Source organism: Peromyscus californicus, unplaced genomic scaffold, assembly GCF_007827085.1.
Source record: "Peromyscus californicus insignis strain IS unplaced genomic scaffold, ASM782708v3 Scaffold_5__1_contigs__length_169319896, whole genome shotgun sequence".
In the NCBI taxonomy this organism is placed as follows: Eukaryota; Metazoa; Chordata; class Mammalia; order Rodentia; family Cricetidae; genus Peromyscus; species Peromyscus californicus.
The window spans coordinates 162,101,595-162,113,374 of record NW_026294573.1 but is presented as its reverse complement, the minus strand read 5'-3'; positions in this window follow the sequence as shown (position 1 = coordinate 162,113,374).

Genomic DNA, 11,780 nt, shown 5'->3' with positions numbered 1-11,780 from the left:
CAGAGCAGAACAGAGGACCCAGAAATAATTAGACCAAGTTTATGTCTACTTCCTTCTTGACAAAGAAGACGAACATATACACTGGATAAAAGATAGCTTATTCGGCAAATGATGCTAATAAATTTGGATATTCACTAGTGAAGAATGAATTAGGTTTATATATGTTACCCTGAACAAAATTCAACTTGATATGGACCAAAGATCTTAATTTAAAACTGGAACCATTGAAACCTCTAGACCAGTGGCTCCCAACCTATGGGTCTTGATCCTTTTGAGGGAGTCTAACAACCTTCTTACAGGGGTCAAACATCAGATATCCTGCATATCAGATATTTACATTATGATTCATAACAAAAGCAAAATTACAGTTATGAAGTAGCAATGAAAATAATTTTATGGTTGGGGGTCACCACAACATGAGGAACTGTATTAAAGGGCAGCAGTATTAGAAAGGATGAGACTCACTCTCTGCTCTAGATTTCTGCACAACAATAGAAACTCAGCATATCACACATACTACTTAAATTTGAAGAGGAAATCTTTACTATTTATTCTGTAGGCAAGGGCCTAATATCTTGAAGAATTGCAGAAATTAAAAACCAATGAAATTATAATGTGAATAAATAAATGGGCCAATGAATAGGATAGACAAGTAAGTAAATAAATAAATGAGGAAACACAAACAATAACTGCTTTAAAATGTGTTCAGTTTTCCTAGTTATCAAGGAAATACTAATTAAAACTGTTCAGAGACACCATGTCACACAGTCAGAATGCCTGTAATCAAGAGATCTGATAACAAATGTGGGAAAAGAGGAAACTTACTCAGTGCTGCTCAGATGCATTTGAATATAACCATTATGAAAATCCGTTTGGTATTTCCTCAATAAACTGATAATAGAACTACCATATGACCCAGCTGTTTCACTCCATGGACATACTTGCACCCCTCCATCTTTATCGTGGTTTTCTTCATTTTAGCAAGGATATGGAACCAACTTAGTTGTCTATCAACAGATGAATGGATAATGAAAATGAGGCACATATATAAAATGGAACATTATTTATCTCTAAGAAAAAATTTAAATCACAAATTTGCAAGAAATTAGATTGTATAGCTTGATCTGCTTAAGGGGCCCCCTAGCAGTAGGATCAGGATCATCCGTGGTGCATGAGCAGGCTTCTTGGAGCCCACTAACTATGATGGGGCACCTTGCATGGCCTTGAGGCAGGGGGAGGGGCTTGGACCTGCCTCTACTAAATGTACCTCCCCATAGTATAGTGGGTAGCTCTTCCAGCTTTGACTTTCAAGCACCGTCTCAGTGAGGCAGCCGGTAACTGCCACACCTACCTATGACCTGCCCCTGGGGTGTGGCCAAGATGGGAGCCCTTAAGATGAGATCTACCCATGCTAGCCCTCTTGGTTCCTTGTGATCCTGGATGTTAGATGGCAGACTGAGTCAGAGTTCTCCAGAGAACCCCACTAAACTGCACCTCACCTCTCCTGGATCCTGTAACCAATCCCTTTACTGGCTGCAAGTTACCCCAAAATAAACCTCCTTTTAACTACATGGAGTTGCTTTGTTAAATCCATACATTACCATAGGGGGCCTTACCTTCTTGTAGGAGGGAATGGGGGATGGGTTGGGAGGGGGAGGCTGGAGGGCAGGAGAAGGGAAGAGGGGATCTTTGATTGGCATGTAAAATGAATAATTTTTTTTTTGAAAAATATAAATAAAATGTATAACATAAGGCCTGGTAGAGTGGCACATGACTTCAATCCTAGCACTTGGAAGAAGCAGATAGATCTCTGTGAGTTCAAGGAAAGCCTGGTCTACATATAAGTTCTAGAACAGCCAGAGCTACATAATAGAAGTCTTATCTCAAAACAACAACAAAATGTCCAATATACAATGATGTCATCTAATCTAGAAAAGGAAAAAAAAATTTGTCCTCCCTCACAAGTGGGTCCTAAACTATAACACAACACAATATGGGTAAGTGAATATATATGTGGGTGTAGTATAAAAGGAAAACAATAAAAGATAATAAAAAAGACAAATGCTTACTAATGCATTCCTATGTATAGATACTCTGTGTGAGCCCTTTGAATGTACTCTCAAGGTATAACACATTTTCAATGCATTCAATATATCCTTAAATGGAGAGTACATATCCACATGTGACTCCATTGTAGGCTCTTTTTTACTGGGAGACCTGAATTTTAAATTATGTCTTTCACTAAATCCTATATGATATTGTTCTTTGTAAGCATTGCTAAACTTAAGGTATCTTGTCTGTTAAACAAGAATCTTAGCTATTCAAATTATAGAGTTTGAAGATTGCTAGGACTATGTTTAAATGATCATAATTGTAAAAACACTGAAAATACTTGGGAATGCTGAATCTCAAAGAGCAATATACCAGGAAACCCAAAAACACAGAGAAACTTGTTTACTTTTTTCTCCATATAATTCTAAATTGTATCATTGTTGATGAAAAAATTAAATGAATTGAATTTTTCCCTTTATCTGTCAGGTAGGTATTACCACACACAAGGAGAGCAAACACTAGAATGTTCAACAATAATGAAGAACAGAGTCCCTGGCTAATCCTGTTTTTCACCTAATGAGACCATTTCTACCTGACACCAAAACAACCTTATGAAAGGGAGGGAAAGGATTTTTAAATATCCATAAAGACAGTGAGCCAAATAGTCTGAGCATTTTTGTTTTCTATGTGACTTAATGTTAGTTGAGTTACATGAGTGACTACACAGAGTATAGTAAAGATTTCAAACTCTAATTCATCACTCTGCATGATGGTTTGAAAAAAAATGGCCCAGAAAGGGAGTAGCACTATGAGGAGGTGTGACCTTGTTGGAGTAGGTGTGGTTTTGTTGGAGGAAGTATGCCACTGTGAAGGTGGGCTTTGAGGTTTCATATATGCTCAAGCCATGCCCAGTGAGACACTCTACTTCCTGTTGCCTACATATCAACATGTAGCAGCTCCTTTTCCAGCACCATATCTGCCTGCATGCTGCCATACTCTCGGTCATGATGATAATAAACCAAACCTTTGAAACTGTTAATGTTTCAATTAAATGTTTTTCTTTAGAAGAGTTGCCGTGGTCATGTTGTCACTTCACAGCAATAGAAATCTTAAGTAAGATACTCATTTTGTTTTTTATAAAAGATGTTTCTTTTATAAAAGCTATTTTGTGGATGAATTTCATAACATGTGGCAGACTAATCTAGAACTAATATTTATTAAGATGCTGCATACATTTAAAACTACTTTGAGATTTCATCCTACCCCAGTCAGAATGGCCAAGACCAATAAAACAAATAATGCACAAGCTGATGAGGATGCAGAAAAAGAGAAAGGAGAACATTTATTCATTGCTGGTGAGTGTGCAAACTTGGAAAGCCACTATAGAAATCAATGTGGAGGTTCCTCAAAAGCTGGAAATGGATTTACCTCAAGATCTGGCTGTACCACTCTTGGGCATATACCCGTAGGACTCTACATCTTGATATAGAGGTACTTGCTCTATAACATGTGTCCATTGCTCTTACATTTATCAAATCCAGAAACTGGAAATGTCAATCAATGGATGCATGGAAATGAAAATATGATACATTTACATAATATATTATTCAGCTGTTAAAAAATAAAATTATGAAATTTTCAGGTAAGTAAATGGAGCTAGAAACAACCTGGATGAGGTAGCCCAGATACCAAAAGACAAATACTGTATGTTTTCTCTTAGATGTGGATATTAGCTTTTAAGCTTTTGATCTGAATGCTTCAATCCAAATAACCACAGAGGTTAGGTAACCAGCAAAGGACCAGTGGGGAGAAGGTGTTCTTCCAAGGAAGAAGAAGGAGAGGGTAGTGTTATAAAGAGATGAAGAGGAAACTAGAATAGAAGGAATAAACGGGAAGGGTGATGGGAGGCAAGGTAAAAGAAGGAATATGTGGAGCTGTGTTACTGTGTCTGTCTAAAACACCTGTCTAATAAAGAACTGAACAGCCAATAGCAAGGCAGGAGAAAGGATAGGCGGGGCTGCCAGGCAGAGAATATATAGAGGGAGAAATCTGGGAGGAAGAGATCTAGGAGCCAGAGAAGGAGGTGGACTCCCGGGGCCAGCCACCCAGTTATACATCAAGCCATGGAATAAGAGTTAAGATTCACAGAAGTAAGAGAACCGGAAAAGCCCAGAGGCAAAAGGTAGATGGAATAATTTAAGTTAAAGAAAGCTGGCAAAAAACAAGTCAAGCTAAGGCCAGGCATTCATAAGTAATAATAAGCCTCCATGTGTGATTTATTTGGGAGCTGGATGGTGGGCCCTCCAAAAGAGCAAAAACAAACAATACCATCCCTTTTTTTCTCTCTAGTATAGCACATTACTTGTCATGTAAGAATTGCCTAATCTGTTTTCTTAATAGCAGAATCTCTCTAAAGCTATTTAGTTGCATATTATGGATGCTGCACAAGAAGGAAATAACTTTCAGAATATTATATTTTAAGGGAGTTTATTGGCTCTAACAAGAACAAAAACAAAGAAACAAAAACAGGTAAGATGCCACTAAAGAAAGCTGCCCTCCCAACTATTATGTAATAAAAAGTTACCATATGTAAATAAACCTAACATCCACCAAAAAAAAACTGGAAGGAGAATTAATATAAGAAAGTTAAATAAAACATTATTTTACTCTGATTTAGGTGAAAATATAAGCCAGTATAAAGGGTGAGAATAGAATGAAGATGAACAGACCTTGGAATATCTTCTGAAGAAATATACTTGATTATTTTTAGTGCTTTTAAAATTGTGACTAAGTTTAATACAAATTAGTATTCTTCTTCATTGGCTTAAAAACACAAAACAGTTTGCATGCACTTATAGTTGACATCAAAAGGATTTTTGAAGATTTTTGTGTTCTTACTAAAATTTAGGAAAATTTAGAAAATGTTTGCAGTTACTATTTATGAAGGTAGCAGTTACTCATCTGTGTCTATTTTTGGATGTGTTTTTCTCTCTAAATGAGTTATCTGTGTTACTTGTTTCAAGTGGCTTTAAAGATTCTTATGATGGTTCTCAAATGTGAGCCTGAATCCGAGGCACTGCAGGAAAACTCTGAAACAGATTGTTGGGGCACACACAGAGTCTCTGATTGGGTAGTTATGGGAGGAACCTGAGGAGTGCCGCATCTGAGGAGGTTCTGAGAGTCGCTCATAAGCAATGCTAGGGTTTTACATGAATTGTGAGCCAGGATCTTTTCATCATCTCAATTATTTTGTCAAAGTATAGAAAACTAACATTCTAGCAGCTATAAATTAGTTTAGTGTGTTTTGTTCTTGTAATTCTTTAATGTGTAACATCTTATTATTTAAAGTGTATCTTCAAGCAGTGGACAACGATGATGCCCCCCCCCCCGCATACTTTTGTGTCTATGGGGGCCACAATCAACAAGGAGCCACTGTCCCCACCCAGGCCTGAATCATCAGTGGACACAGATGACATCCCCCCAGGCATTTGGGTCTGCAGGGGCTACAATCAACCAGGAGCTCCCTGATCCACCAAGGTCGTCATACCAAGCCCTGCCCAAGGTCTCGAGGCCTGGGCATGGGAGAGAGGAAAGGCAACAGCTCTGTGCAATCCCTGTGGCTGGGGCGGGTAGTACTCAACCAAGAGCTCTGGTGCTGAGTGCTTGGGTGAAAGAGAACAGGATGGGGAGGTGGAAGAGAGGGAGAGGGGGAATGGTTTGTGGGCTGGGGAGAGAGGTGGATCTGGAGAGGTGAGAGCAGTGAGGAACTGGCTGATGTAAATGGCCAGTTGGCCATCAGAGTCCAGAGAGATTTCCTGGCCTGGGCTATGACCAAGGGCCAGGTCTTGATCTGGGGTCCGGGAACAGCTGAGGGGGCCTTTGTTGATGTCTGTGGATCCTGTCGCCACAGGGGGCCGTTCAGGGCCCTGTGGTCTGGGCTGCCACCTGGGACCTGGTTCTTGTCTGAGGGCTGCGCTGCCGTGGGAGCCATGTCAATCTGAGTAGCCTGCACAGCCACCTGGGAGCCATGGTGACAACTTGGCCTGGCCGCCTGCCAAGGACCATGTCTGGCTCTGTGATTCCATGGCGACCAGGGTCTGTGTTGATGTCCCTGGCCCGTGTTGCCACCAGGACCCACAGAGATGCTCAGTGACTGGGCCACAACCTGTGACCATTTTGGTGTCCGAGGGCTGTGCTACTTGGAGAGGCAGGCCAATTTGGATGACCAGGACTATCAACTGTGGCCAAAGGCCATGTCCGTGGTCTGTGTGGTGACTGTGGCTCCTGAGATCATCAAAGAGCATGCCAGGAGTCTAGATTGCCACCTGGGGCCATGTTGGTGTCTGAGGGACATGCTGTTGTGGGGAATATGTTGGGCCCAGTGGCCTGTGCTGGCACCTGAGACCATGATGCCTAGGTTGCTGCCTAGGACAATGTCTGGATCCTGTGGTCCTACCACAGCCAGAGTCTGTATTGCTGTCCGTGGTTCATGTTGCCAACAAAGGTCACATAGATGCCCAGGGTCTGGGCTGACCACAAGGACATCAGAGGGCCATGCTGCCACCAGGGACATCCTGATCTGTGTGGCCTCTACTGTGACCCTGGGCCATGATGTCATCCAGGTCAGGGCTATTGCAAAGGGCCATGTCTGGGTCCATGGTCATACAGTGACCAGGGTCTGAGCTGATGTCTGGGGCTCCTATTGTCACCAGGGCCATGTGGAAGACCAGGGTCTGGTTGGACACCTCAGACCATGCCCGTGTCCATGGACCATGCCGCACCCAGGGCCATGCTGATCTGGGTGGCTGGTGCTGCCACCTGGAGCCATGAGGACATCCTGGCACCACAGGCCACTGCCTAGGGCCATGTCTGAGTCCATGGTCCTGCAGAGGCCTGGGTCTGGCGTGGTTTCCATGACTCTAGTGGCCACTGTGGGCTCTGTGGATGGCTGGAGTCTTGCCCGCCCCCTGAGACCGTGTTGGTGCCTGGGGGGTCATGCTGCCACTGGTGCTGTGATGATCTGAGTGGCCTGTGCTGCTTCCAGGGATGTGGGAGCATCTGGGCCTGAGCTGCTGCCAAGGGCCATGTCCAGGTCCATGGTGCTGCTGCAGCTGGGGTTGGTGGTGATGTCCATGACCTATGTTAGCATGGGGTCATTGAAAACATGCTGTGCTGAGCCAGCTCTGCACTTCACTGGCCCTGGGACGGCTGGTGCTGCTCCTCACTGGATATTGCCATAGGGCCGGACAAGCTGGCCCTATCCCTCAGGGGAGAGCTTGCCCTCGCACTCAGGAAAGATGACCCCACCATTCATATCATAGGTGTGCACCTTACCTGGGAAGCACAGTAGAGCTGACCCTGTGGTTGGGGATGCAGGTGAGCTGACTCTGAGGGCATGAGAGCAGGAGAGCTGACACCTTCCCCCCTCGTCTGCCATATGGTGGCTTGGATGAGGGAAAGATGTCCTCCACCCCTAAATTGTTACCACCTGTGGCAGGTGAGAGAGCTGGCCCTGGGGTCACAAGATTTAGAGAACTAGCCCTGGCCCTCACCGGCTGCAGTACATGAGAAAGCAGCCCCTGTTTCCTGTCTGGGCAGTGCACTAGAGCTGACCCTGTTGTGAGGAACGCAGGTGAGCCAGCCCTGAGAGTGTGAGAGCAACAGAGTTGACCCCCCTCCTCATCTGCCACAAAGTGGCATGGGTAAGGGAAAGAGGCTCTCCCCCATCCGCTGCTCTCTAACTATGGCAGGTATGAGAGCTGGCCCCGTGGTCATGGGAGTGAGAGAACGAGCCCTGCCCCATACCAGCTGCAGCACACAGGTGAGCAGGCCCTGCACACTGCCCGGGAAGCACACTAGAGCTGACCCTGACATTGGGGTTGCAGGTGAGCCCGCCCTGAGGGTGTGAGAGCAGGGGAGGTGACCCTGCTTCCCCTTTTATGCCCCCTACAGCAATCAGGAGAAAGGGCCTTGCACCTTGCTTGGGAAAAACAGTAGAGCTGGCCTTGACAATATGAGTAAGGGGGACCCAGATCTTAGGGCCTAAGAGCAGGACAGCGGGCCCCACTCCTTACTACAGTCTGCATTGGGTGAGCTAGACAAGGCAGTGCTGGAGAGCTCATCCAGGTAGTGATGACGAGAGAAAGCTAGGAAGCTGATGAACCCACCTACCACCCAGGCCCAGAACCAGGTCTATGAGTTGGCCCACCTCAACATCCACCAAATCTATGAACTGTTGGAACATGTGAAGGGGATGAACCTACAGATCCAAAACAGCAGGATTTCCCTGATACAGGACAACAGGATATCCATGAGGAGACCCAGTGAGAGCCCATAATTGGCAGTATAGCAGAAACTCAAGGCCCCAAGCCAGACCAAAAATTCATGGCAATGAATACTTAGACACTTGGAATTAAACATGAATGGAATAAAGGGTAAACTATGTTTCTCAACAGGCCACATGACAGCTTCCATGACAAGATTCCTCTTCTTCTCTTTCTTCTCCTTCTTCTTCTTCTCCTCCTCCTCCTCCTCCTCCTCCTCCTCCTCCTCCTCCTCCTCCTCCTTCTTCTTCTTCTTCTTCTTCTTCTTCTTCTTCTTCTTCTTGTTCCTCCTCCTCCTCCTCTTCTTCCTCTTCCTCTTCCTCTTCCTTCTTCTCCTCTTAGTAGCTGGAGTTTTCTCTGGTCCCGCCTAGGTGTGCAGCCACTCAGACTCAAGTAAACACACAGCGGTTTATATTAATTAAAACTGCTTGGCCATTAGCTCAGGCTAACTACTGACTAGTTCTTACACTTAAACTCAGCCCATTTCTTTTTTTTTTTTTTGTTTTTTTGAGACAGGGTTTCTCTGTGTAGCTTTGCGCCTTTCCTGGGACTCACTTGGTAGTCCAGGCTGGCCTCGAACTCACAGAGATCCACCTGGCTCTGCCTCCCGAGTGCTGGGATTAAAGGCATGCACCACCACCGCCCGGCTTCAGCCCATTTCTTTTAATCTATATGTTGCCATGTGTTCCCTGACTTTATCTGTGTTGCCATTACATGCTGCTCCCTGGACAGTGGGCTGGCATCTCCTGACTCAGCCTTCTTCTTCCCAGAATTCTCCTTGTCTGCTTATCCTACCTATACTTCCTGCCTGGCCAATCAGCATTTTATTAAACCAGTGTACAAAAGTATTATCCCACAGCACCTCTTCTTCTTCCTTTTTTGTTTGTTTGTTTGGTTTTTGGTTTTCCTTTTAAATTTGGTTTTGATTTTGGGGGAGGTTGCATGGACAGAGGGCAGATGTGAGGAGATGGGGGAATAAGTGGAATTGGACTGAATGATGCAAAATTAACAAAGAATCAATAAAAGTTAAAAAATAAAGTGTATCTTCAACTCTCAAGAAAGGAATTATATTCTCTTAGAGGGTAGATTCCCAAAATCAAACACTAATTCATAAAAATGTCCAGAAATAACCTTTGTGTCTATGGAATGGCAAATTAGGAAGTTGAAACTAAGTGAGTTGCTTGGTAGTTGTTTTCACATTTTCATGTACTTCAAAGGTAGTATAGTTATAATAATGAGAAATTTGTTCTAATACATGTTTTCTATGTATAACTCAAATATCTAGAGACTTTTGTATTAATCAAAGAAATATAAACATATATGAGCTTAGTTGGAGAAAGATGAAAATGTTGGCTGTAGTAAAAAGAAAGTTTATTCAATGCCATCAAGTGTTTCTCTTCATTTGATATATTTAAAATCATTTTTCATCACATATAGAATTGTTGGCTTTAATGGTATGGAAATACCATTAAATATGGAAATATCATTGATGAGTGCTTAAGTAATTTTTTCTCTTGACAAGGATACTTAATCTTTCTGAGATCAACAAGGGCTGACTATATAGATATGGGTCACCATCACTTGCTCCTTTACAGAATATAGGAGGAATAATTGATGAATAGATCTCACAGTGATGCATTAATATTAAATATTTCAATTGTCTACAGTGTGCACACTCAAGATCTCTGAAGCCAAAAGAGAATAATCACCCCACTGCTTCTCAGGAGAAACTGTTCACTAAAGAAAAGTCAAGAGGAGGCTAGCAGAAGACATTCATAAGTCACACTTTATGAAGAGCTTGTATGCAGGCATTTAAACTCTGAAAGCTCAGTCAGACTATAAAAAATTTTTAAAAAATTGACAAAGCATTAGCTGATTCTTCCTAGAGAAAATATGCAAATTAAATGAAGACATTAAGAATAGTCAGTACCCTAAGTTACTAGGGAAATGAAAACTGAAAGGACAGTGAGATACTTCCATACACCCACCAAAATATCTGTCAAACCATAGCATAAGAAGCACCTGAAGCTGCATGGAATAGTGTAGCTATTTTGGAAACTAATCATATAGACCCATAATTTTAAGTATATTTGCCATAGACCCAGCCATCTCACTCTTTCCTACATATTTACCCAAAGAAAAGAAAAGCTGTACTCACACACAAGACATCTCTGCATAAATATTTGCAAGGGCTTTAATCTTAATTGCTTCAAGCTGAAAACCATCCAAATGTCCTCCAGCTAGGAAATGCACAAAGAGATCGTATATGTTCATACAAAAGAATACCACTAAGCAATGTGTAAATACTGCTACATGTGACAATATGGATGTTTCTTAAATGTATTAAACTAGATAAATGAAAGATATAGAATCAAAAAGCTATGTGATGTCTCTACACTTACACAATATTCTTAGGTAAAAACCCCACAACACTGGAGGAATTAGAGGGAGGGAAGGGAAAGAGAGATGATGCATGTTTACAAAAAATAAAATTAACATTCATTAAGATTGAACAAAACAAAATTATAAGAAACAGATCAGTAATTGAAGGAGATTTTGGGTCAATGGTGTCTTTGATGATAGAGAATTATTTGAGACATATTTTTGGCATGAAAGAGTTAGTCTACATAGTCATCCCTTGACAATTATAGTAAAATGTTTCCTGGCTCCCCCAAAGACACTAAATTCATAGATCCTTAAACCTTTATGTAAAATGATCTAGTATTCATATATTACTTATGCTCAGATTCATATATATTATTACCTTCAAATTGCCTATAGTCTCTAATAGAGTGTACATACTATTAACATAGTCACCACATTTTATTGATTAGGCTGCCATGCAAAAATATTCAGTACATATTCAGTGCAGATAAAGGTTAAAAATATTTTGGGTCAGTGGTTGCTTAAACCCTGCATTTGAACACTGTGTATGTGGAGGCTGACTGTTTTGATTGTGACTGTAACTAGATGTGGTATATTTATCAAAACTTGTGTTACTAAAATGATGAAATTTTACTGAGTGGAAATAAAAGATTTTAGGTGACAAATCAAACAAAAAAGGAGTATGATCTACTGGCCCCTTGCTTCCTTCATGAATGTGACTCAATAAACATGGAAGCTGCTTCAGCGTGTCAGGTTGCAGTTCAGGATTTACTTGGTAATACCCAGGATGAGTGCTCTACACAGTACTAAGCCATTTGTGTGTGAACATCCAGTCTCTCTGACCATGAACTTGGTTAGAGACACTGAAAATAAACAACGGGTGTGTGATATTTGGCTTAGAGAAGTCTAACAGCCAATCAAGGACAAGCAATAATGTTCCATCACTGAGAGTGATATATGTGTTACATGAGGCAAAACTTGCTCACGGGTCAGTGTTGTGAAATACTACCATGAATGCAT